At 33.8% G+C, this 27,906-nt stretch overlaps 1 long non-coding RNA gene across 1 annotated transcript; it reads left to right on the forward strand.

The window, feature by feature from the left end:
- The first annotated feature begins 936 nt into the window (after window positions 1-936).
- On the forward strand, window positions 937-3,742 carry LOC120350712. Its single transcript, XR_005570997.1, has 3 exons — window positions 937-1,247; window positions 2,302-2,420; window positions 3,604-3,742. It is a non-coding gene; the product is annotated as an uncharacterized LOC120350712 (long non-coding RNA).
- The last annotated feature ends 24,164 nt before the right edge of the window (window positions 3,743-27,906 follow it).

Consider the following 27,906-nt stretch of genomic DNA (forward strand, 5'->3'; position numbering starts at 1 on the left):
AAATTGTTGAAGGTAGGTGAAAGACAGAGAGGACTTTTGAAGTGAGTTCGGGTCGAAAAGTTGGTTGTAAGTGTAAAAGGGTGAGTCGGCTTGAGCGCTATGAATAATGGTCTCGCATAATGAACCCAATTAAAATATACATGAGCAGAACTTTTAGCCAGGTACCGGCACCTTCGTCTCAACAAAGGTAATAGAGTTATACGCCTTGCCTACTTTTCTGTACCGATAGCTTGCTTGCTTCTCTCAGTAGACAACCTGAACAATTTCCAACTTGCTACTAATCTCTGTTCAGATACAGATCCAAAACTTCTCTTTTGGGACCGAGCCCACAATTTTTGAGAGAAAGATTGCTTTTGACGACAGAAATAGTGTTTCGAGGGCCTTCTTCCCACGCTTTCCAGCTGAGTTAGGGAAGAAGCTTTTGCGTAAAAATAATTTTCCCACAGAACACTGACATTTTTCAGGAACCGAACACAACCGAAAACTTTCTCTTTACCGTTGAGTTATATATCAACATCTAACAAGCTGTATTAGAAAGTAAGTGATATTAGTGTAGTACTGTTCAGTTATTAATCGATTCAATTATTATTTATCGGGGCACTGAGCTTTGCTCGTTATTTTTATTAAAGGTGTGTTTTCGTAACGGGCAGACGACAGAATTCACTTTAAATTAACATTGGTTCTTATGGGAGTATTCACCCATCGGCAGAAAGTTGAGCAGAAAAAAAGAACTGTTCAAATCAGAGACGAACTGTCGCTCATCTTGCCGTTCTTTATAAGGCCTATCAACACAATGCTATTTTGCTTCGACCGATCACTGCTCGTGAACCGTTTTGTCGAAAAAGAACTAATTTCGGGATTCTGTCGACGAGAACAGACAGCTTCGAATCACTTTTCTGCTCTGATCACGTGACACCGGCAGAAAAATCTTCTGTGGATCAGACGCCATGTTCTTTTTAACCTCAATCTTTAATTGTTGGATGGTTTGTTTTGATATTGGTTGTCAGATTTCGGATTGCTACTATTATACTGTGAAATTAATTTGCAGTGGAAAATTGAGGTATAAAATATTTCTATTGGTTTCTTTATTCTTATAATTTTTACAAGAGAAATTGAAAATGGATTTACAACAGAAAGGCGTGAAATTTTCGAAGTTCAAAGTTTTGTACTTTCCAGACCTGCACAACGAATTACCTATTTGAAAAATAGAATATGGTTAGAAATTGCTGATGTAATAGAGGATTCAAGTAAGTACACTTAAATTTCGCATAATAAAGTAGGCTAGATCTACCGTACACAATTATTTGATATAAATTTTATGAGTATCCTACTAGCATGTTTACAATTTTTATTCAGGTAGCCCACTGTAGTAGGCCTTTAATAACCTAGTCTCTAGGTCTAAATTGCTATCTTTTTCATTTTTCAAGAGGTTAGAAGTTGACAAAAGTTTATTTATTTCTTTTTTTAATGTTTAATTTGTAGTATTTAATAATAATGTAAATCCTAGACTAGCTAGTTTGTGTATGGTAGAGAATTATCACAAGAAAGAGAGAAATCTAATCAACTGATTAGATTTAAACTCATTCAAGATTGATTGATTAGATTAACATTAAATAATCAGATTCAAAACATTATTCAACCAAGATAACATTTAGAATTTCATGCTAACAATCTTTTACACTTTCAGTAAGTTGGCCTAATCACAAAATACATTTTTTATAATGCAGCTAGTAGTTTTCACAAACAGATTTATTAAAATAACATCATAATTTGACTTAGAAGTATTTCATTACATTCTAAGTCCTTTCTGGTTGACCATTGCTACCAAACTCATTTAAAACTACAATAGTAATGTATTTGAAAAACTTATTCATGCTCTATTGATCGAAATATTGCATGATGCCAGGTAGATCAATATGAATAGTATAAATTAAAACAGGAGACACACAACATAGATAGATTAAAAACACTGAAAAACTTACATTATAATCGGAAATTTTTAAGGAACTGTGTCCCCTTTCTCAACCGAACGGAGAGTGTAATGTAAGTTTTTCAGTGTTTTTAATCTATCTATGTCGTGTGTCACCTGTTTTAATTTATATTATAAAACTTTAAAGTGTTTTCTGTTATATGCTATGGATGTAAGTATATACTTATAGTATTTATATCTAATGTAAATAGTTTATTGAGGCCCAGTTCACTTCTAATTTATTCAAAGTCCAAACTATGTCTTATCATTGATGATTAACTTCACATTATCTCCATAATGAATATGCTGAAAGATTATGTTTCTTTTTTCAGGTACCATTTACAAACAAAATATTGAAGAGAATGTGCTCAAAGGAAATGCATATGAATTATTTTTTGTTGACCAGGATGGAACAATTCTTTGGAACCTATAGTTAGAATAAGTTAGTTAGGTAAGATAAAATTCCACTCATTTTTTAAACTTTATATAGGCGATGTCATTTTATATAGTTTCCCATTTTTTAAAAAGGTTTATCCACTTCAATGTTTTATTATCGATTTGATGGTAGATATTCAAATAGTAAGATTTAACTATGGTACGTGACTAAAATAATAGAAAAACTGACTGAATTTTGAAATCATTAATAGCTTACAGGAAATCTTAATATTTCGAAACTACATGAAACCACATGAGATCAAGATGGACAGTTGAGAAGAGTGCTTAAAAAACAATGTATTCACTTATCATTTTACAGGGAATAGAGTTATTCATAATATTGGGATTCCTTCCATAAAGAAATAATTTATGTAACATTATCTAATAATGTGATAACATTACATCAATAATTTGATGTTAAAATTGTTTTTAAAACACTCTTCTCAACTGTCCATCTTGATCTTGAGTGGATGATGACTTTATAAATGACCATACATTAGAACTATGAATAGATGACTTCAAAAATTCACCCAGCAAGTGCTGGTAGAAAACACTGAATAATAGCTTTTAATGACAGTCATTCCACCTTTTAAAATTTATGATTAAATTCATGGATGAAATACCCACATTGTTCTGAGAGAGATTTATGTATTTGTAGTTTGGTATTCATTTTCAAATCACTTAGTTCTACTTATAATGTTGTAGATAATCATCATTTCAGATTAAGCAATTAATTTATTGATTATTTCCATTTGTTTCATTAAACTTGTTTCTCTAAATGTAGAACTAAAAATTACTTTATGCAGTACATTTTGGAAGAGTTAAGTAAACCAAACGGTCGAGAAGTAGGCCTACTGACCACAGAAATAAATAAATAATTGTTCATGATATCCAAAAATATATTGTTCACCAACAAGTTCTTTTGACCTAGGGGCACACTGATTAATCCCAATTCCTGCATGGAGATTTATTTATTCAATCATTCAGAATTACACAACTAACAGATTGATGCTAATAATAATTCAACTGAATGTTGGTTTATTGGAATTTCTCATATAATATTACTTTGTCATTATTGGGGGGTTCCTTCCCAAGAAATATAATTAAAAACTTATACAGATTACAATCAATTTCAGAATTCACTTTGCAAAGTTTTTTTTATAATGAATAATAAATTATCTATAACTTTTTGATTTCAGGCCTAGTGATGTACCAGCCAGAAGTAGAGGATGACAAAGAAAATCAACTATGAATAATATTCCATGGATATGATTCATGTATGATGTAGTAGCCTACAGAAGAAAGAGATGGACTAATCTAAGAAATATATTCATTTTTTCAGTACATCTTGATGTGTTTATTTCATGTTATTCATAATAATATCTTCTTTTCCTGATCGCTCCTGCTAACTGCTTCAATTCAGGTAGTTTTGAAGAAAACAGCAAGTGACATGAAATTAATAAAATATGTTTTAATTGTTTATACTTGAGGGATTTTTAAAACTATATTTAACCCAAAAGCATCGAACTCTTATTAACAACTTTATTGGTTCTGTATGTCTTCTGCTTTTTTGGAACTAATAAAATTATTTAACATTGCTGACTGGCAAATGCTATAGGTAACACGTAGTTAAATAATAGACTTGAATTGGATATAAAATAGGGTATCACAATTATTATGTATTGTATTAAGAATTAAGTAATAGTACTTATTTACTGCATTGAAGGGGTAATAATTCTTTGAATATGAAAAATAACTTAAGCAAAAGTTGAAAATATGATGTTCCAAGCCACATCAAATATAATCACTTTCAATTCTACCTTCTAGGCTATATTTCCAAGGTTTTGATTAAAATTGATAAGCTTTTAGAACATTATAGTGAATAAGGAGTTTGAAAGGCTACTCCAATTCTAATTAATACCCTAATAAAGTATTAATTTTAATAGGGCAACTTTAATGGTTAATTGTAGAAAATAACTAGTAGGCCTACCCTAAAATATTCAAAATGAGCATGACCAGTTTCTAATTATGTCATTGTCAAGAGAGTCCTTATTGAAAATGTCGAAACTAATCATGTTTCATTTTGGAATATCACAAGGGTACTAGTTACCTTCTATAATTAATACGTAAATATTCATCCATTTTAAAATAGGCTATGTGTTATTTAAAGTACCATAACAGAACTCGTTTATTAAAGCAAGATATAGTTATCTCAACAATAATTATTAGAATTAGTTCGCCTGTTTGAATACACTTTGTACATGTCATATGTGTTAATCTATAATAATAATTTCCAATATTCGTATAGCTGGTGAGGAGTCCCTAATTGAACATTGCCTGAGAAGGCATATTGATTTAGGCAGTCAATTGGCCTCACGATTCTTATACATGATTGTATATCAGCCGGGACCGTACCCATCCAATGATCAAAAAGGGGACTGCTAAAATAAAATTGCCTAAAAAAAGTTTACAATATTGATATCCCTTGGTGTAATGTAACCCGTAGATTCCAAAAATGCCAAAAGTAAAGCACTTATTTATTATTATTTTTTTTTCAATAGAGCTTCAATAGGCCTTTGAAGTTGAATACGGTACTCATAGTAGGTAGGCCTACCTATAAACGATGTGATTCAAAGAACATGCATTGACTCTGAAGGCAATTGATTCTAGTTAATAAAATAATTATAATAATATCTTATTAATAATGGAATGCTTCTAGTTAATAAAATAATATCTTATTAATAATGAAATACAATCAGTTACTTCAAATAATTTACCCTTACAAATTTCAAGCATAGGAAATGAAAAGTTAACTCTTAGATTGACATGCCTATAAAGCATAGAATTTTTCATAATTATTGAAGTAACTAATAATTGTGGAAAAGTTATCTGAGTTTTAAAAAGCAATTAATTCACTTTATTGAATTAAATCTCCAATAATCATTTCAGAATTACCTTTTGGACAACCCAAAAAGTTCATTACCCATAACACATAAAGCAAAATTCATGTCAAAGAACTAGTTCTTTGAATGTTACTGTTTCTGCCCGCCTGGGTGCGCTGCAATCGATTCTGCTTCTGCCCGTTACGAAAACACAGCTTTACTGATAAACAGAACACAATTCTATAAAATGATCGTGTTCATATTCCACAGCTGGCTATAAATTATGTCATCTTATGAATTTCGGGGATGCCATATTTTGATTTTTCACATACTCACTTTTTTACTACCCACAGCTGTTTCAGCCAAGGATGAACTATCCTTTCAATGTCGCTCAGCGAGTTTTCCCAAGGATGAGACCTAGTTCAATCGAATCTTTATTTATCATAAACCTACTATGTTCCAAATTTTGCGAAAATCATTAGAGCCGTTTTCGAGATCCGTTAAACATAAATAACCAGATATAATAATAACCAGATAAATAAATACAGAAATTGCTCTCTCAATATGATAGGATATTCAATAATGTGATGATAACTACGTTTCAGTATTTTCGTTATACAGATTCAACTCAAAATGAGCCTATTTCATCAAGTAGGCTACTATGCGTTGCCCAAAGGAGATTCCTTCAATATAAACAGAGACAACTGATACTAGTAATTAAATACAGTGTCTAATATAATAATACAGTGACTAATGATATCAAACAACAATATTATAAGGGTAATATTCATACATGGAAATAAGCTTCAATATTCCAAATCACAAGTCAAAATCACACTCAAAATAACAAGTGTGCTATTTCATTAGATTTTGAAAGGTTCTAAGTCATTTTTAGGAATTGAATAGATCAATTTTGAACATTATTGGTAACTATGGAAATCATTGAAGTCAGTCATTTTTATTGCTAAGTTGGCATTATTAATGAATTCTTGGTGGTAAGATAATATCATAGCATTTTAAGTACGTACTTAGATCAAGGATGAAGTGTGTAGTATCTAACATGTGAATAAAACTGAGGGTGATGCCCACATAAGTTCTTAGGCTTGTGCGTGGGTAATGAGTGATGGGGATGATGATGAGAGATGAAGACTACTTTTTAGGTAGTTGGGACCGACGTGTTATCGTCTCCTCCGAAAGACGGGGTGGCCGTATCTATGTGATTGTGCTAGAAAGTTTAATTCTATTTTCTATGGCAGTATCAAGCGAGTTTGTTTCATAAACTCAGAAAAGTATGAACGTGATACTTATTGGGTAGCCAGCGTGATTACAGTCTCGTATGTTATCGTCTTAGAAAACAATACTATAATTATTATATTATTTTCTTAAATAATAAATTATACTATAATAAATTATAGAATTATGTTCTTTTGCGATCAATGCCAACGTTGAAGCAATCATTACAAGCCTGAAAGTATCCCGATCATGTAAGCATTCAATTCTTCAATTCGAGTGGAAGAAACTCTCTGGTTCCATTCAATCTTTTTTTCTAAGATTCAGAGCTCAGTTTTTAAGATTCAGAGGAGCTGGGAACCTCAAAAGTCGATCAGTGTGACATTTTGGTTGGAGGAAGAGGTGTCGTGAATGGTGGCAGCTCCTTCAGCCACTTCATTACGTCAGCAGTGCACCCTCAATAAAAGTCCGCAACGAGAAACTAGTCCCTCGTCACATTTATGCAAACCAGGACAGTGGCTTGCCTCCGAATTATTCGTTTCCGATGGCTGAATTACGAGTTCGTCTTCCGTTGCCAGTAAATTCATTCTAAGTCCGCAATCCGCCGGAACTTCAACCGGCTGAATGCTTCTTTCTTCCAACTGAAGTCTCTTCCATAGTACTTCAATCGATTTCTGGAGAGCTAATACACCTCAATTCGATTCAGAAATCGATCCATCGAATTCGATTCAGAAATCGATCCATCGAATTCAATTCAGAGATCGATGAAAGTATATTGGAAAATTATTGGTTCATAATAATTATTTAACGATTATACTAATTAAATGCTGTAAATCATCCCGAAAACTTCTGCTACTGCAAGCATTGACAACAGGGTTAACAGCTAGATGGAAATTCGATGAGAACTGCGATCCAGAAATTATTTGCCAACCCGGGAGTCGAATCCGGTAGCTCCTAATTGATAGTCAGGAATGCTTACCCTTACACCAAACTGACAATCTCTGGATAGCAGAGCGCTCATTTTATACGAAGCCAAAGCGGCCAACCAGTCAACAGATGGAATTACAGCATTTAATTAGAGTTTTCGTTAAATAGTAATCATACATCAATTAGCATTTGAATGAAAAATGCAATCTCTATTTAATTCCATCTGCAGATTATTGGTTCATATTGTTGTCCAAGTGCAAGAATATTGAATAATTGGTAAATACATCTATGTTCAAATAATGGAATACAATAATTATTATGTTACATAAAATTGCAGATGCTGTAATATAATGATTATGTTTCATGAAATTCCAGATACTATAAGGCAACCTGTGTATAAATAGGACATGACTGTGATCATCAATGGAATAGAGATCCTTATAACGTAGACAATATGTTGTAATGTCATTAATCTAGATCTACATTTAATCTTTTCCTACATTAATGAGGGTAGTAATTGAGTAGAACTACAATTCTTGGAATTTTTCATTGGGATTGATTGGAAATTGATATACATATACAGTATATGTATACACAGTATATGTAACCTGAATAAGAACTTATTCAAATTATCACAGATTTGATCTACTCATAATATCTGGATACAATTGATAACAAACGAATATAGTTCAGCAAATTATGTCGATATATCTGTTATGAACATTTTAGACATTTTTCAATATATTAGAATCCATTTCGAGTTTTAAAAAATGCGTAGGTGAAATTCCTATCAACCTACAATTCCATTTTTGTTTCCTGGAGAAGACGTGCTTCTTATCACATCAAACATTCCACTCGACAACGAGTTATGTAGCCAGAGTAGGCACGGAACTGTTTGTGTTCTAATACAATGTACTGATTATAAATAAATAGCTTGGTGATAAAATTAATAAAGTTTCTTTTATGTCATGGAAGATTTAACATTTACCTCCTTCTCTGGAGGTACCGAGTTCGATTCCCGGGCTGACAAATAATTTTTGAGTAGTAGCGCTCATCGAATTTCCATCAAGCTGTTGACAGTAGCAGAAGTCTTCGGGGTGATTTACAGCATTTAATTTGGTTTTTCGTTTGATAATAATAATTTAATTTGGTTTTTCGTTTAATAATAATTTATTTTTAATAACAATATTCATATTTATATGACTTTTATTGGTGGGGAGCTCCTGACGGAAGTTCCACTTCGTCTGAATTTATCATTCAAGTCATCAATGGGCCTTACGACTGTCAGCCGGGACCGTCAGTTTGTTTCAAACATTTGAGCAACTAACACAAGCACAATTTTGGAGATACGTAATGTAATTCACGAAGATCATGAAGCTCCAGTTCGAATTCAATGTCAATATAGCAGCTGAAGCTGTAACAAGCATGAAATATAATACTGTACAGTATCAGCGAGCCTGCAGAAGGATGGAGCTCGTAAATGAAGGTATTGAACAACTAGCGAGAGATGGATGATAATGGAAGAGATGTTCCAAGAAGTCTACCACTGCCTCGAGCAATTCGCTGTTCACTTTCATAGACACTACAACGCTTTTCCACTTGCTAACTCCCATCTTGCCCTGGTGTATGAGATGTTCTTCTCTCTCCTTCTCCCACCCAACACAATCTCTCTTTCTCTCATTTCCCCTTCCAGTACCGAGTTGATGCGGCTATTACCATGCCCGAAAATCTAACGCTACATTCGCTACATGTTCAAAATTTGCATACATATGGATTAATGCTGAACTTTTTTCAAATATCATGCACTCTCTTATTTCAGCTCCATGATGTTCGTGAATTCAGAATAGTTATGAATACAAATTCAATGCAGTGGTTTATTTTTCATGTTGAAGTAGACTAGATTGAATTTGAAATTTATAATTCCACTGAACGTGTATTTATTTATTTATTTTATTTTCTATTTATTGGATAGAGTAAACAATACAGTTGTCAGAATAGAAAAAACAGGCTATTGACCAAAACTTTTTCAACTTCCTAATTTTGTCTAAAATTTTCCAAATACTATGTAGGTTATGTCCATTTCAGATTATACACTAAATCATCAATGTGAATATACAAGTATTGCTTCAAGTATGGGTTGCTTGTAATTTGATTAGTTGTCAACTACTACTGCACCATGGGATGGATTATTGTTCCTAAAAAATACGTTATTCCAATCTATAGACTACGATATTCTTGGAATATTATATTTCCAATTGTAGTCTCATTTTATTAATTTCTTTTCATATATTTTTCTCGGGCCACTCCCGTGTTTCGGATGGACACGTTATGCCGTCGGATTGAATTTGAATTGGTTTGTTTTTTCGCCACACTGCACAGAAAGCAGCTGTTTTCCAGTCCCTACGTAGATCTGAAAGACCTTGTTTGTAGACGACTCTCGTCTGACGTAAGAAACAGGTTTATTTCCGGCCTAGGCCGGAAAGAGTACTCTTTCCAGCCGCTCATGGAAGTCCGTAGTTAATAAGTCATCCGCTAGATCGGGCGAGTGTCAACTTTCTTCATCTGAAGTCGCCATTATTTCAGTTCGAATTTCGAATCAAACTAATTCAGCATTCATTTCGCAACCATTTTTATTCAATTATTTATTGTTGATTAGCGCATTCTGAATTTTCAAAAATGCTTGAAGATGACGACGCCTGTGATATTTCAAGTGAAATTTTAAAAGAATCTGAAATCCTGACTGCAAATCTTCTACCACTAAAATCAAGAGATAGGTACGATAACGAGTATTCTTTATTTATTTTGTCAGCAATACCTGTAGTGTGGCAAAAAATATCGTTCGCACCACGGGCAAAAATGCTTTTCCGGCTCTCAATCTTTTCTAGTCCTCGGCCTACGGCCTTGGACTTGAAAACAGATTTCGAGCCGGAAAAATCTCATTTTCCGCTCTAGGTGCGAAATATACTATTTCAGATTGATTTCTACAATGACTGCAAGTTTGATACCTAGTGAGATCGGACTCCCCTGCTGCTTGAAAAGCAGTCATTAGGTCATGTCAGAGGCCCTGAAATTGATCAGTTGCGACCTGAAAACTCTGACACCAGACCCGAGCCAGCCAGGTCACTCGATATTATTATGCTATTCAATCGCACAAGATATTGAATCAAGTCAAAATTTATATACACCTTCATGTTTCATTATCATCGATATGCTATGATTCGTAGCTCAAGAGTAGAATAATTATGTCAACCCTCATTTGAATAGAGCATACTCTGTCAGCTTTCATATTATTCACCGTGTAAGTCCTGTCTCAAAATATGTCAAATAATCATACGATAAACTGAAAAATACTTCTTCGTATTCACATCATGTAGGTGAACATGAAAATCCATTTTCAAAGAGCTTCCAGTTCTCTCAAAACTCTCTCTATTTTCACATAATATCATGGAGGTCATGGAGCTTGGAAACTACCGTACTTTGTTTGAAAGAGATTTCTACAAATTTCTTGACAATCTCTCTTATTTCTGATATCCTGTTTTAACGACACTACTGGGGATTGTATGTTTTCCTCATCCAATTTTCAACCTCAAAAAGATTTCATCGTAGATGAAAAACTACAATAATGAAGCTATTATTATTGCTATTATTGCAAAAGTGTAGCTTTTTGAAGGATTGCGGATTGTTTGTTTTCAGCATGTTGGACTCATCCAATTTTCACCCTCAAAAAGATTTCATCGTAGATGAAACTCTACAATAATGAGGTGTATGAAGTGTATAGCTTTTTGAAGGCTTGCTCCCATGATGTCTGATCGTTTATTTGTGGTGGAACTCATTTAGAGCAAGTAGAGCGTGTGTCGGGCCGGAGTCTGCTGACAGGCACACAACACACGACACTCGACTGATGTTATTATTTGAGCAGCTCGAACGATCGCACGCCACTCTGCTCATTTTGTCAACTTGATAAATCTCGCCAAGTACAACCGAAACTCTCAAGCCCATTATCTCATAGTAATAAATAATGTCGACTGGTGCAATATTCACCGAACCTCAGCTCATCAACATATTTCATTAACAAGATGCTTGATATTTATGATGATCTCAGCGTTAATTGGGTCACACTGATAGGGTGAGTGTTTATGTGATAAGGAGTGTTAGTGGTGGAGGGGAAGGGTAACAGCATTCGCTTAGGCAAACTTCGAACCAGGAAGAGCTTCATTTTCTATGCCAGTGCAGTCAGTGAAGGAGAACTCTTCAAAGATGAATGACAAATTATCAGAGATAAAGTACACCTTTCAATAATGAAGTACAGCTTTCAATAAGAGATTAATCTTCAATGAGAATAATTTTTTAATGGTAAATCCTTAAACTTATTTATTTATACATTGACAGATACAATAGAGGCAAAGTTTATAATTTGTAATCTTTATAATCGTTGATTGCAGTAATTTGTAATCTTCATAATCGTTGATTGCAGTAGGTTCACAGATAAGATCACACTTCTTTTCATCGTTCAATAAAAAACTCACTAGGTTTTGAAAAATAAAAAGGTCCTCTAAATTCCTTGAAACCAAGTTCCAGGACAAGATTCTTATATCACCTTGGACTCACCGAAACTGAATTGTACTCTTTTTTGTAAACTCTCTTCTGAGTATTGAACCAGTATTACTTCTGTGTATTGTATACTGTGTATAACTACTACACCTGCTCTAGAACATGGATTTCCCATAGTTGAGTAGGTCAATTTTCGAAAAATGCTATTTTTTTATATTTGTAGTGAATCTCATATATTGTATTTTTGAATATTATGTACATTTCATTGATTTGATTGTTTATTTGTATATTAATGAAAATAAAATTTATTCGTTTTTGTATTGTATTGTAAATATATTTTTACATTTGATCCTAAATAGGAATAAGAATTTCCCATGAATTTATAGGTCAGAGAAGAAATGTCTTGAACAGTTTTTAGAGAGTATTGGCTTATCACCAAAAATATTCAAATTATTGGGCTAATTATTGTACTGGAATTGGCATGATAATTATTATAACTATTTTCATCTTCATTATTATATTATGGATGAAGTCATCCACCATATACTCATGGATGATACATATTGATCGCAATATCACATTATCAAAGAATATTGTTTATAATCATACATTGTTACAAACAATTTGTCCGCTGTAAATCACAATTTCTCAAATGACCATTCCTTCATTTCTCACTTCATTACACTTTCAATCATTACTATTCCTTCGAACTTATAGGATCCTCAACATCAACTGAAATTCAAATTTCATTCGAGTAGATGCCTGATGAAGTTCATAGTTCTTTTCATGAATTTCTTAAATTTAAATGATTCTTATATAATTAATACTAAAAATATATTATATATAAACTATTTTTATTTCATTTACCGTATGTATCATGTACTTATATAGCCCAATATTTTTTATTGTAGCACAGCAAATCTTAAGAGCTGCTCCCACACACGGACGAAATAGTCTATGTGGGTTCAAATATTCATTTTATAATTTTAATTGTGTAAAAATTGTATGATACGAGAATAAAAATATTCAAACTTCAAACTTGTCGTTTCCAATAGCCAGATAACAAAATAATGCATGTGAATGGATTGCTTTCATTGTTCCATTACTTCAGATCTAGAAAATTGTAACGTGCTATAAATTGTCGGCTCTAAATTTATCATCTAAATTTAATATTTTCTAAATTTGGCTTAGTGGTTTTGTGTTTTGTTTCAGTTTTGTATATGTTTGGACTTTTCAACATCAAAATGAACTTCATTCCGAAGTGAAAAGTGTAAATTTAAAGTATTGTGCTCACTATAACCTTAGTGTCCGGTTTCCCATTTGGGAACTTTGGACTATATACGGCGAGGTGGAACTACCCTTGGGTCACCCCACCATTCAAAGCCATACGCTAATAATAATAGATCTAGAAGATCACGATACCAATGCAATATGCAATATGGTACAACAAATATTTATAAAAGGCGCAGGTTGTCTCGGAAAAATTTAATCTCGATGCCAGAACTTTACGGGCGCCACATTTCTTGGTGGAAAACTTATATATCTGCGACGAAAGTGAACACTGTTTGGCGGAGCGTGATAAAGAAGGAAATCTATAACAGCTTTCAAGAAAGGCTGTCAACTCGACCTTTCCAAATCCAGGCGACGTACTTTCTCCGACCGGACATCAGCACGGAAATATCTCACTGCAAATAGTGCCAGCCAAGCATTTCATATTTTCTAGGACAGATTTTCGAGAAAAGCCAGCGTAATGCACTTATAATGGAACCTGACGGACTGCAAACTGTTCTGAAGTGATAATCTCTCATATTCATGGCAGTGTTCACTGAAATGTATTTTCATGTTGAGCTAGCATTGGATTTGAACGTGATATATTACTCAACTTATGTGTCAATACTCAAAGATCTATTTACTTTCCTTGCCCTATTACCATAGGTAAGGAAAGTATTGCTTTCCGAAAAAAATTAAGGTACCCCAATTTCTAAATTTCTATACGTTTCTTGATCCCCTGAGTCCAAAAAAGTGGTTTTTGGGTATTGGTCTGTATGTGTGTGTCTTTATGTGTGTGTGTGTGTGTGTTGTGTGTGTGTGTGTGTGTGTGTGTGTGTGTGTGTGTGTGTGTGTGTGTGTGTGTGTATGAGTGTATGAGTGTATGTGCGTCTGTGTACACGATATCTCATCTCCCAATTAACGGAATGACTTGAAATTTGTAACTTAAGGTCCTTACAATATAAGGATCCGACACGAACAATTTCAATCAAATGTAATTCAAGATGGCGGCTAAAATAGTAAAAATGTAGTCAAAAACAGGGTTTTTCGCGATTTTCACGAAAACGGCTCCAACGATTTTGATCAAATTCATACCTAAAATAGTCATTGATATGCTCTATCAACTGCCACAAGTCTCATATCTGAAAAAAATTCCAGGAGCTCTGCCCCATCTATGCAAAGTTTGGTTTTAGATTCCCATATTATCAGGCTTCAGATACAATTTAAACAAATAAAATTCGAGTGGAAAATATTGACCATAAAAATCTTTACAATTAATGTTCAGTAACATTTTCACCTAAAATTAAAAATAAGCTCGAAATTCGAGAAAATAAGATTAGTCGATTGCAAACTGTTGGCAACTGTTGATTCTATTGAATCATTCACTATGAAGAGATAGCAGACTTCGTGTGTCTTCTGCGTTATTGTCCTGTCACCAGCTGGCGTATTTCTTTGAATAATAGTAGACTGTGATGCGCGTGAGCACTAGCGTCAGGTGAACAATTTTCATAACGGCAAGGAAACTTCTGTGAGTGTGCCACACCAGATTTTTATTTTATTAATAGATTCATACAATGAGTACAACATCAGAATGATAGGGATAGAAAGAATAAGCTAACCTTGTGCTATTCCTCTCCCAAATTTAGATAAGGTTACACATAGTCCGAAATAGGTCAAGCCTTAACTTTAATCTAGGAAAAGAGATTTTTCTCCTTACTTGGAATTTTGGAAACAGATTGACTCTAGCTTATCACCAGTATCTTTTACAAGAAAACTTCTTGGAAAGAGATGACATTTTTATGATAATAATAATAATAAAAGTTCTTATAATGGTTATATTCTGATAATAGTAAGATTATAGTGGAGCAAAATAGACTTCAACTCCTCAGAACGGAAATAAACCGTACAGCTTCTTCAATCACTAATCTTGAGTTTAACTTGATAAAATGTTTATATATATATTAAAACAGGAGACCCAAGACATGAATAGATAGGAAGGAAACTCAGTTTCCGAAAATTTCCCCCATTTCTAATGTAAGTTTTTAAGTGTTTTCAATCTATTTATGTCTTGTGTCTCCTGTTTTAATTTATATTACAAACTTTAAAGTATCTTCTGTTATGTGCTATATATATATATATAATATATATATATATATATAATAATAATCCTCAATTCCTCAGTAAGGAAATAAACCATAAAGCTTCTTCAATCTTTGATATTGAGTCAAACTTAATAAAATATTGACGATTATAAGTTTCAAGAGAATCTACCAAATCCGATTTCGATTCACCCATATTTTGAATGTTTTTCAGAATGATTGAAATCGCCAAACTATGTAATATTGTGGATATTTTCATTGTCTCACTGTAACTGGAATAATCCATTGAATGTCAGAATAATAAAAGACTTCAATATATTGAAAAATATATTGGAAAATATCCTTATTCGAGATTTAAGTAACCGTAATACTCCATATATACAAAAATATATTGGAAAATATCCTTATTCGAGTTTTAATTAACCGTAATACTTCATATATATACAAAAAAATATTGGAAAATATCCTTATTTGAGATTCAAGTAACCGTGATACTTCATTTAATTTACCTTCTATTGAGATTGAATCCGTTCGTTGAATAGCATGATTTATTAATCAGAATTCAATAGTGTACTCACATAATCTACTTGATTAAATGAGTCTCAGAATTGGAAGAATTCCTAACAATTCAATCAAGAATGTGTATCCGTTCAACATGAATTTCAAACAGGCAACAAATCACTTCGGTGTCCAATATCTGTTATAAATTGAATTATCACTCATCATCTCCCACAAAGTGTTTGAAAGTTCGTGGTGAGCCAGAAATCTCTTTAATAAATTTTATAGCCTAGCCTCAATCCACTTCAATATGCCGGAAGTGAACATTCAAACCCTCATCATCGTGCCAAAATCGTTTCTCCCTTGTGAAGTGCTTTGACATAGACATTGTTCTTGGTTTCTGGCCATTGTGGAGGCACGGGCACCCCCTTTATAGTGCGTTCCCTACTCTTACTTTCCACATAGTTTGACTGAGGCTTCCAAGTTATTCGAATTCATCTCAAGTTAGTCTCTAGTGTTAAGTGATTTCCGTCACCGTGCGTTTGCAGTGTCATACTCAAAGTTCACGTAATCTGAAATCCGAAGATTTATGAGATATAATTGGTACGTGAATACTGGTTCTTTAAATTTAAATATTTCAAACTACAAATTTCAAATACTCTGAAGTGGACTGTATAAAACGAATCAAATCTTTGTGCTGAATAATATATCCATTCAGAAAAAAACACATACATAGAACATATCATAGAAAATCAGAAAAGGTACTCACCAAATCCCAAATCAAAAATGTTGCGAATCGAATTGCTTGCCTACCTATATTTGAGGTAAAAGGTGGACAGTTGGATAGGATAGATGAGAGGGGAAGATAGGTGAAATTATGCAAACCGATTTATCCGAAATACGATTGTTAAAGTTGGTTCCTTACTGTTTTCCGGTTCTAAGATGAAGTTTACTGTCTGGATATATAGCACTATGACTTGACTATTGATAAAAAACAAAACTGAAATTTGAGTTCTGGCATTCACTTTTCACTAATACGAAACGTGAGTAACTTTTCACGTAAAACGAAAATGTAATTTATGTACACGAATAAATGTATAGACCGAATTTCCTATGATATTAAATGACCCGAATATTTAGGCAGATTCAGGACGAATTTCCTGAATCTTAAAGCCTCGAAAGGGAGTGCCAGCAATACGAGAGCTGAATTCACACTGACGGGCAAACTATCCAGAGCCTCGAACGATAAATTGATGAGTAATGGATATTAGGATATTATAAAATTATAGAACTCTCCTGCCATCTGGCAGTCAATGAGCGAATGAATACAATTTCAAATGGCCTCAACAATAATAATGTTAGATTTAAATTAATATTAAACTTGAATGATCCTCATAAGATTTGATAGACTTGAATAAGTGCGATTGTGGAATAGATTGTGGTAAGAGATTCGGCAACATTTATAACAGCGCAGCTATCTCCTACTAACCTAAATCTTGAAGAAAAATTAAGTACAGCGAATTTATTGCACCTCAAGATGATGACTTCTGGTTAGTGAAGACTATAAAATACTCGGATTACTCTGATTAACTGGATCGTTGTAATCCGTGTTATCGAGCATTGTTGCGTCGTGAACACCGTTTACGGGGCTATAAAAATAAAGTGAATGTTATCTTTGATAATGAATAACATTGAGGGCTGAATAGGTTTTACTATCCACGAGCCAAAGTGGAGATATTATCAGCAGTATTAAGCTGAACTTTACGACAGCCGGCAGTCGGTTGACATTGTTCGCTCTCTCTCAAAAAATGCTTACTTAACGTCGATAAACCTCTTTCCTTCTTAAGAACAAAGCTGAACAATGTTAAGCACGAATTTGTAATCGTGAAACCAAGATTTCTTAGCGGTACTTTGGACTTGATCTTGAGATCGTAGTAGACTAATTCTGGATATAAAAATTCATTGAAAGATGCTGCATCATTGCATATCACCTGATTATCAATTATTATCTCCTTTCTGTAGTGTATTCGCCTGTTTTTGTATTTTATTAAATTCATTTTTGATTGTGATTTTTTTATGTATATTGTATTGTGCTGATTTGAATAAAATATTATTGATTGATTGATTATGAAATCTGTGAGCCTTTATATAAACTCAATTCAATTAGCCTAGTACTTGGTTCGATCAACAGGAGGTAAAATAAAATATTTTGTACATTGGAAGTTTTCAGTCTTGCAGGACTTATGAGGGATACTAATATTATCAGATCAAAAATTATTTTAAATATATCACAGCTCATGTTCAAAACTCATCAGTTCTTAATTCAGTGAGTAAATGAGCCAATAATAGGGACGAAAGTAGATTTGAAGTTTGAAGTCCAAGATAATTTTTGAGAGGATAATTATAAATGTATCCTATACTATAAAACGAGCAATTTATGTTAATATGTTTAGATGTTTATATGTTTGTATTTCACCGGATCTCGAAAACGGCTCTAAATATTCTCACGAAATTCAGAACATCGTAGGTTTATAATATAAAAATTCAATTGCACTAGGTCTCATCCCTGGGAAAACTCGCTGAAGGACATTAAAATGATAATTATCATTTATCCTTGGAAAAACAGCTGATAATAATTATTTCGTCGTCTGTTGATGATGGAAGTGAGTGAGCGAGTTCATGTGTGTGGGACTGTATCAAAATTATGACTCAGCTGTTGAACTTTTGTAATCATTCAATCAGGTACTTAGTGCCGGTTGCAAAAAATCCGGTTTATTTTCAATCCAAATTGATTCCAGTAGATCCATCTTTTTGAAATGGTCTTTTCTGATTTGGTTCACGTGAAATTAATCAGGATTCAACCGGCTTCTGTGCAACCGGGCCTTTGTGAACAAAACTTTTGCATGCCTCTGGGAATTAGTCTCAATTTACTGTGATTAGATAGAACATTTCTGTATGAACTATGAATGTTATTATAATTTCTTCTTTCGTAATAACTTTTCTATGCTTTTGAACTCCAGAGCGAAGATCGGTCCCTGATATTGATGTTATAATATGTTATTTATGGAAGGTATTATAATTTGTGGCTTTGTTTATAAATAAATAATAATGTAATAATGGCTATGACTGTTTTTTTTTAGACAGAAAGTGTATTCCAGATACATGATACAAGAGTAGGAGTGGAGGTGGACGTGGGAGGTGATCAATGGGAGTAGAAAGCTTCCATTGTACAGCAGAGAAGTTGCACTAAACTTGAATCCTCCTCGCCCGAAATGAAATATCTCAAAGCGAATAATAGGAAAAACAGAGCCTTGATAAAACTCGTCTGAACACAGAGATAGAGCGTAGTATTCTTATTTCGTTCGTTTTTCTTTGTAACCACGCCGTAGAAAGCAGAAAAAAGGTTTCAACATGTTTTCTGTCTTGAAAATTTATGCGCAACTTTCCCGTTATAAGTGCGATTTCATCAGAGCAATCTCACTCTATTCCGTTATGCTTATCACTTGAGTTTATCAAGTCTGTATTATTGCTTCTCTCACACAGCAAAATGTACATTTGAAAAGAATATCTCCAGATATAACAATAACCTTTATCTCTTCATTCTCAGTTCGCTATTCTTATTTTCCCCTTTCTTCGTTCAAGGAAACTATCTCCCTAATCTGTATGGTTGCCTCCATCACTTTTTTCGTTTGTTATCATTATTTAAACATCTTTTCCCACATGCAACTTCAAGTCTAACCTACTATCTTTTGTTGCTGTTCTAAATTCTTGTTATCTGATCTTATAATACTATTCACTGATATGCCATTATTTGGTTGGATGGCGCAAGATTAGCTGGACGACCCTTACATTTATCCATCGCCTCTTGCTCATAAAACCCCCCCTAAAACTCATCTATTCATTTTATAATAAAAACAATTCTAAATTATAATGCTATCATAATGAGGAGAAAACAACATGATCAACCTGAAACTGTTCTCTTCTCCCAAGTTTCGATAAAATTTATCAAATAGTAAAAACAAATAATAACATTTATTTAATAGTAACATATTCCGAAAGATATGATTCACTGATAACGAGTATTTTACTTTTACCATAGAGAAAAAATGGCTTAAGAAGATATCCCATGGTATATATCATTGAATGTTCCAAATTTCAAGCCGATTTCTTGTGAACTCAAGTTGTTTACAGTCGACTACTGTCTATATAATATTACTGTTTTGGCCGGGTGAGAGTGTAAGAACGGCACTGTATGAGAGACTATCAGCGTCACGAAAAATAATTTCTAGGACTATCGGCTTGAGTAATTGGAACATAGACGCCCTCTAACATTGGATATCTTCTTATGCTTCTCTATACTTTTACTTCGAAGTAAATACTGCTGAGAATATTAGGGATATTAGGGGTATTATATGAGGGGTTGATTACATTATAATATCCATTTCGTTCTCGTTAATTTCATATCTGGGTTTCTGATTTCTGGTCTTCCACATGTTTCTAGTTTATGATAGTTCACTATGGAATCTCGAGTGAAGCTAATCAACAGCCATTACTGCTTGCCAGAAGTTGAATTCACAGAGAATGAGTGCGTGCAATCGAAGGGTCACTACAGGCTGGTAGAAATGGCGAGACCCTTTGGTGTTGGTGGGTGGGGGAAGGGAAAGGGCATCCATTAACCTGAGTCCATTAGGGGGCAGTCAGTTCGCGGGTGGTTTGGGGGGAGGATGAGAAGGCAGACTGTAATGTGCGAGAGAAGCGTGAGTTGGCGAATTATATCTGCCGCGTCATTTGGGATAGGACCCGACCGCGGTAGCGGTTAAAAGGTTAGAGTCGGGCTGAAAGAGTCCCCCCTCACACACAACACCCCCCTGCCGTCGACCACCGGCCGATCAGTTCACACGCCACCTCACACACGCGCATACACAAGCTGCAAACAAACGGCAACTTTCTCACACTCGCGTACTCAGTAATTTAGGTGAGGTGAGGGTGTTTAGATAAGGAAGTAACATTAGAGTGATTTACTGTCGCTGCAAACACTCTCAATTTGTCATCTCAACTTCCACTTTTATTTGGACTCTCAGCTAGTGGCTTGTTGCTGCCCTGTGCCCTGTATGACGCCAAACTGCATTCTCAATCATTCCCCGATATTTCAAGTTGTTTTATTGTGCTCCCAAGTGTGCTTCCCATTTGCCCGCTATGATAGGCTCCAATTTGCATGAGCATACTTCACTCCAACACGCTCAAATGAAGCTGCAAGTTGGCTCAATTTCACGTGAAATACTCATAATGTTGATTACAGCATCAAAAACTCTGCATATGAAATGTAATGCTGTAAATTCCATATCCAAATAATATTCACTTCCACATTTCAAATATATTTATTTTATCAACTCTATTATTATACTCACTGATGGAATTATTGAGGAGATGCTCAATATTGGGATTGAAAATAGCTTATCGGATTACTTGGACAAAGTTCAGGCTGATTACAAATTCCGCGATAAACTTGAACCAGTAGACCTGCTATACACTAATGTTTATTTATTCACCAGCATGAACATCCTCTTCCTTACTTGAATCAAAGTTTTAAATATTCATCTTTCAAATTCAATACATCACCGACCTTCTCATGCATTTCACATTTTATTTATCTACTAGCCGTCAGGCTCGCTTCGCTCGCAATATCCGTCTAGCCAGGGGGACCCCCGACTGGATCGTCCAAAAATGAGATCAGCGGGCTCGCTTCACTCGCCTGAATGTAGACCTCAGCGGAACCTCTGTACCGAATTTGAACGTATTATGTCAATTTGATCTCGAAAAACACCTGTTATTATATCGGCATATCTTTGGCGAACAAAATTCTTCCACCTCAGCTAAACCTATGTACTGATTTTTTTCTAATATACTTCAATCAATTATTGAAAAAGGTGAGGAAACGCAGAAAAGCTGGGCGAGAAAACACTAATTTTGGGCGTATCTTTGGCGTTATTTCAAATTTCTTCTAACACAACATTATTGCACCCCAGCTGAGCTTCTGTAGTAAATTTGAACATTTTCTGTTTATTTGTTCTCGATAAAGCTGAGAAAACGCTAAAAAACGCAGATTTTGGGCGTATCTTTGGAAATTTTCCAAATCCGTTCTTATTGCGCCTTTAAAGGGCCAACTGAACACACCTACCAAATTTGAAATGTTATGTCATATTTCTATCATATGTTAGGACGATCCAGTCGGGGGTCCAGACTAAACGTCTGGCTGAACGGATTGATTGATTGATTGATTGAGTACTTTATTTATGTAGATTACAATATATACTGGCTTATACACTTATATACAATAGCTTACAATACAGCAAAATTATAGATGAATTTACATAATATAGACTAAGAAAATAATTATTGAACTGTATTTGATATGAAAAAGCAATTTGTAATATAATAACTATAGATAATTATATTGCTATGCATCTACATAAATTGATGGAGCTTTGGACATATCAATGTCCATTCTTCGGAAAGAATATTAAAAATATCCTCCCCACTAACTCTCTACCAAAGAGATTGATTGATTGATTGATCGAGTACTTTATTTATGTAGATTACAATATATACTGGCTTATACACTTATATACAATAGCTTACAATACAGCAAAATTATAGATGAATTTACATAATATAGACTAAGAAAATAACTATTGAACTGTATATGATATGAAAAAGCAATTTGTAATATAATAACTATAGATAATAATCATATTGTTATGCATCTACATAAATTGGCGGAGCTTTGGACATATCAATGTCCATTCTTTGGGAAGAATATTAAAAATATCCTCCCCACTAACTCTCTACCAAAACGTTAATTTCGTTATTTAAACTGAGGATTTATTTATTAATGGAAATATTGTAAAAGTTTTAATCAATATGAGTATTGAAGAGAAAAAAAAACAGAAAATTGATAAAGTAAAATAATTATATAGGTAGATAAGATGAAATAAATGATTAATAAAATGAAGTAGGCTGAAAGTAGATCAGGGTTATCAAATTTCAGTAATATACAGCAGTATGCAGTGGATAATTGAAATAACATGAGTTTATATAATATATATATATATATATTATATATATATATATATACAATTCATTCTATAACATGGTTTAAAGGTTTATATTGGTGGAATGGGTGAGGGATGGTTGTCATGTGATCGTTCTAGGGCCGGACAGTTTCAGTCATTTGTTCCAAAATATGTTTTTTTAAAGTCAGGTTGAAGCTCGCTCGGCTCTCGATAGACCTGATAGAAACAGGAAGTGTATTCCATGCACGACAGGCACTGACTAAGAAGGATTTTGTGAAAATAGTAGTTCGATGATTGGGTATCCTTAAAATACTTTCTCCGGTTCTAGTATGTAAAGCATCTATCCTCCTACCTTCAGAGACAAATTTGAAATCATCTTTAAAATAGTTCGGATTACCGTATTTCAAGATATCTCTAACAAGCTTGACTATTCGAAAAAGCCTCTGATCGGGAAGCTTCAATGTTGAACTAGCAATGTGGGCTGGGGTGATATGATCATGGCGTTAGAGAGAGTAGACGAAACGTAGACAATAATTTTGGCAACGCTGTAGTTTATCATTCAGAGTGACTTGCATATCGTTAAGAACAGAATTACAATACATAAAATGTGGGAAGATGAGAGATTGAACCAATAATAATTTAATGTTTCTGGGGAGGATATCGTGCATTTTCTTCAATGCATGCATGGCTGAGAATACCTTTTTACAAGTTTTGTTCATTTGTTCTGACCAGTCAAGAGTATTATTCATAATAATGCCTAAATTTTTAACTGAGCTACAGTAAGGAATGTCATTACCGTCAACACTAATTTTGTGAATCGATTCAAGGTCAATATTGTTTATAAGACGAGAATATCCAACTATAATGGGTTGTGTTTAATGGATTAAGCTTAAGGCCATTTTTCTTTGTCCATTCCACTATCGAATTGATATCCTGATTCATTATTCCAACTGTTTCATTAATTTTTGTTATGGGACAGCTTAAATAGATTTGAAGGTCGTCTGCATAAGTATGGAAACTGGAGAATTTGATAATGGAAGAAAGGTCATTAGCATACAAAGTGAAGAGGAGAGGGCCTAAAATTGAACCAGTAGACCTGCTATACACTAATGTCTATTTATTCACCAGCATAAACATCCTCTTCCTTACTTGAATCAAAGTTTTAAATATTCAACTTTCAAATTCAATACATCACCGACCTTCTCATGCATTTCACATTTTATTTATCTACTAGCCGTCAGGCTCGCTTCGCTCGCCATATCCGTCTAGCAAGGGGGCTCCGCCCCCTGGACCCCGAATGGATCGTCCAAAAATGAGATCAGCGGGCTCGCTTCACTCGCCTGAATGTAGACCTCAGCGGAACCTCTGTACCGAATTTGAACGTATTATGTCAATTTGATCTCGAAAAGCACCTGTTACTATATCGGCATATCTTTGGCGAACAGAATTCTTCCACCTCAGCTAAACCTACGTACTGAATTTTTTCTAATATATTTCAATCAATTATTGAAAAAGGTGAGGAAACGCAGAAAATCTGAGAAAACGCTAATTTTGGGCGTATCTTTGGCGTTATTTCAAATTTCTTCTAACACAACATTATTGCACCCCAGCTGAGCTTCTGTAGTAAATTTGAACATTTTCTGTTTATTTGTTCTCGATAAAGCTGAGAAAACGCTAAAAAACGCAGATTTTGGGCGTATCTTTGGAAAATTTTCCAAATCCGTTCTTATTGCGCCTTTAAAGGGCCAACTGAACACACCTACCAAATTTGAAATGTTATGTCATATTTCTATCATATGTTAGGACGATCCAGTCGGGGGTCCAGACTAAACGTCTGGCTAAACGGATATGGTGAGCGAAGCGAGCCTGACGGCTGGTAATATAATATTCCCAGGAATAGCTCTGATTGAAATAGCAGTACCCAATCAATATTCTCCCGCGATAAATCAGGACCTCCTAAATAGGTATTTAGGAGGTACTGGATAAATTGATATTTAGGAGGCCCTGGATAAATGCATTTCAATCTTCAACTTGGTGCCAACCTAACAAAGTCAACTCAACTTAATGCCAACCTTACAAAATTCTTAATTTAGTTACCAGAACAACAACTGTTTCGAAGAGGTACTCTCTCTAGATTATAGTTCTATATTAACATATGGTATGGACATTTCAATTTAATTATAATTTTAAGATATTGAAATAAGAAGAATATACATGCTAAAAGACGAACTTTGTGAGTGAGTGAGTGAGTGAGTGAGTCAGTCAGTCAGTCAGTGAGTGTCATTTCGCTTTTATATATATATATAGAAGAAGAAGATTAGGTTAGCGCAAACAATACGATGATCGGAAAAGAAAAAAAACAGGCTATTGTCCAAAACTTCTTCAGTTTCCTAATTTAGTTTGAATCGTCCAAATATTATACATAGGTTATGTCCATTTCAATTTACTGTATTCACATTGTCAGATATCAACTCCAGGCGTGGATCCAGGGCAGGAACGGTTGGGGCTCATTCATAGTAACTGGATACTGAGGTTGCAGAAATAAGTACCATGACCTGTTCATTCTAATGAATTCTGATTAATATTGGAAAATGAAGTGATCAAATGCTGTTTTCGATTAAAAACTTCAACGATTTTCTTGGTGGGAAATGAGATGGATAATATTGGATAAACATTAGTAAGAAAATACTAAATTAATAATATTAGATAGACTGGTTAGTATTGAATAGGAGGAGAATATTGATTTCAAGAACATTTTGAAATTTATTGAATACTGTTTTAAGAATAGTGTACTGAGATGCATTGTGCATGGTGATCATTAATTACAATGATAAGCATAATTCAATTCTTGTTTCTAAATTACAGTATAATATCAAGTACATAATGAAGTACCGTAGCGTATGTGAATCAGTAACAATACATCATGTCATAAAATAGGATCAAGTAGTTAAAATCCCGAACTATCTCATCTGAACACAAAATTAAGAAGCCACATTTCAGTTCAAGGATATCAATAGTAATTCCTTATAATATCTTCTGATCTCTTCCGTTCCACTCCTTTGCGAAGGAAAGCGTCATAGGGGGTGATGTTGAAGTGGGTGGTAGAAGTAGCTAGAAGAAACGGCCATGTAGAAGGGTAGTGTCCGGGTGGTGGGAGGGGTTAGGAAAGTCTGCAAGCAGTCGCCCTTCCAGTGAGACCAAAGATTAATGTTTGGTGACCGAGCGCAGGAGATTAATTCCGGAAATGACGCTGGGAAATAGATTTAATACGATATATGACCTGACCGGACAGCCAAAGGTCGATCTTCTATCGAGAGAATGGCTGGCTTCCTATTGCAGCGCCAGCCAGCTCTTTGCTGCCAACCTGAACCTCAACAGATTCTCTGCACTGACATCCAGATGAAAACACTCTTCCTTCAGCGACGTGGGATAAATCATACTAGGTGTTGAGCTTTATTTCACCTTCCCATTGATTCTCTTCACAATCTTCGTCAATGGAAAATATAGTGCGATATCGATTTCTGGAGCACTCATTTAGCGGATAGCAAATCACCTAGATTCTCTCGAAGATAATATAGGGTTCAAAATATAGAAAAGGTTTTACTTGATGAAATTCATAGAACTTTTTGTGTAGTTGAGAAGTTGATATTGTGGTAATTATTCATATTGAATAAAAAAGACTAAGAAATTGCCAAAAACCACAGTTTATCAGAGATTGACAATGGTGAAACCGGTCTTTCTAAGTATCAATAAATCTGTGGTTTTTGACAATTTCTTAGTCTTTTTCATTCAAAATTCATAGTAACTGGTTTTTTGTTATCCTGCTGAGTGTGATTCTTGCATGAGCTCTTGGCTTGTACGCGAGTAATGAGAAGAATAATAAGTTTGTTTCCATATAGCAAGTCACCTGGATTCTCTTGAAGATAATACACGGTTCGAATAATATAAAGAAAATATTTTGCTTAATAAAATTCATAGTAACTGTTATTTTTTCTGCTGAGTGCGATGCTCACATAAGCTTATAGCTTGTGTGGCTTATGGCTTGGATAATGAGAAGAATAATGAGCTGTTTATGTTTCATGGATGAGATAATTTAGAAAATTTGAATGCAATAAAACTGAATTAGTTGATTAGATTCACATAATTATTTTTAAAAAAACAATCATTGATGTGATAAAAAACAAATGTTACAGAATACAATAATATTCAGATTATTACTAATGAAAATGATCTTTTCCTTTTTGGATAAAAGTTGATTGAAGTTTTGGAAAATTGCTTGAAAAAGCTTGTTTTCATTTTTGTAAGTAGACAATGAGGTACTTTCATACAATACGGCATACACACACATCGATTTTTGTTCGTACGATTTTTTGTCGTCCTTATAAATTCTATTGAATTAAACAGATGAGTTTTAAAGTATGAATTTGAAGTTTTAAAGATGAATTTTACAGTATTCATTTATACTATAAAATTAATATCTTCTAGATGAAAATCAATAGACAAAGTTACTCCACATTATTTACATACCAAAATCTTATAAATTATTACTCGATTTCATAATTTAGAATAATAACAATATACAAAACCAGAAATTCTACAATTTATAAAAAAAACTCTCCTTATAATTGAATTTAGTGTCTATTAGCGAACTTACTCAAAATTGATTCATAAAAACAAGGTTCTAATTACATAATTATATAATTATTCTAATAATCTAAGAAATAATCTTATTATTCTGATTCCTACCTAACCATATCTCCTTTTGTACAATATCTTTACAAAATTCCTTAAAGAAATTGAATGAATGAGTAAAGTTAAAAAAAAATTCTATAGATGGCGCGCCTCATCTAAAAGAAATACTAACTAATTACTTAACAGAAACGACAAAAGGAAAAAATTACTTAACCCATATTACTGATATATATCAAAGATATATCACTGATATTTGTCAAGTTCTATTTGATCTGATAGAA

Source organism: Nilaparvata lugens, chromosome 3, assembly GCF_014356525.2.
Source record: "Nilaparvata lugens isolate BPH chromosome 3, ASM1435652v1, whole genome shotgun sequence".
Taxonomy (NCBI): Eukaryota; Metazoa; Arthropoda; class Insecta; order Hemiptera; family Delphacidae; genus Nilaparvata; species Nilaparvata lugens.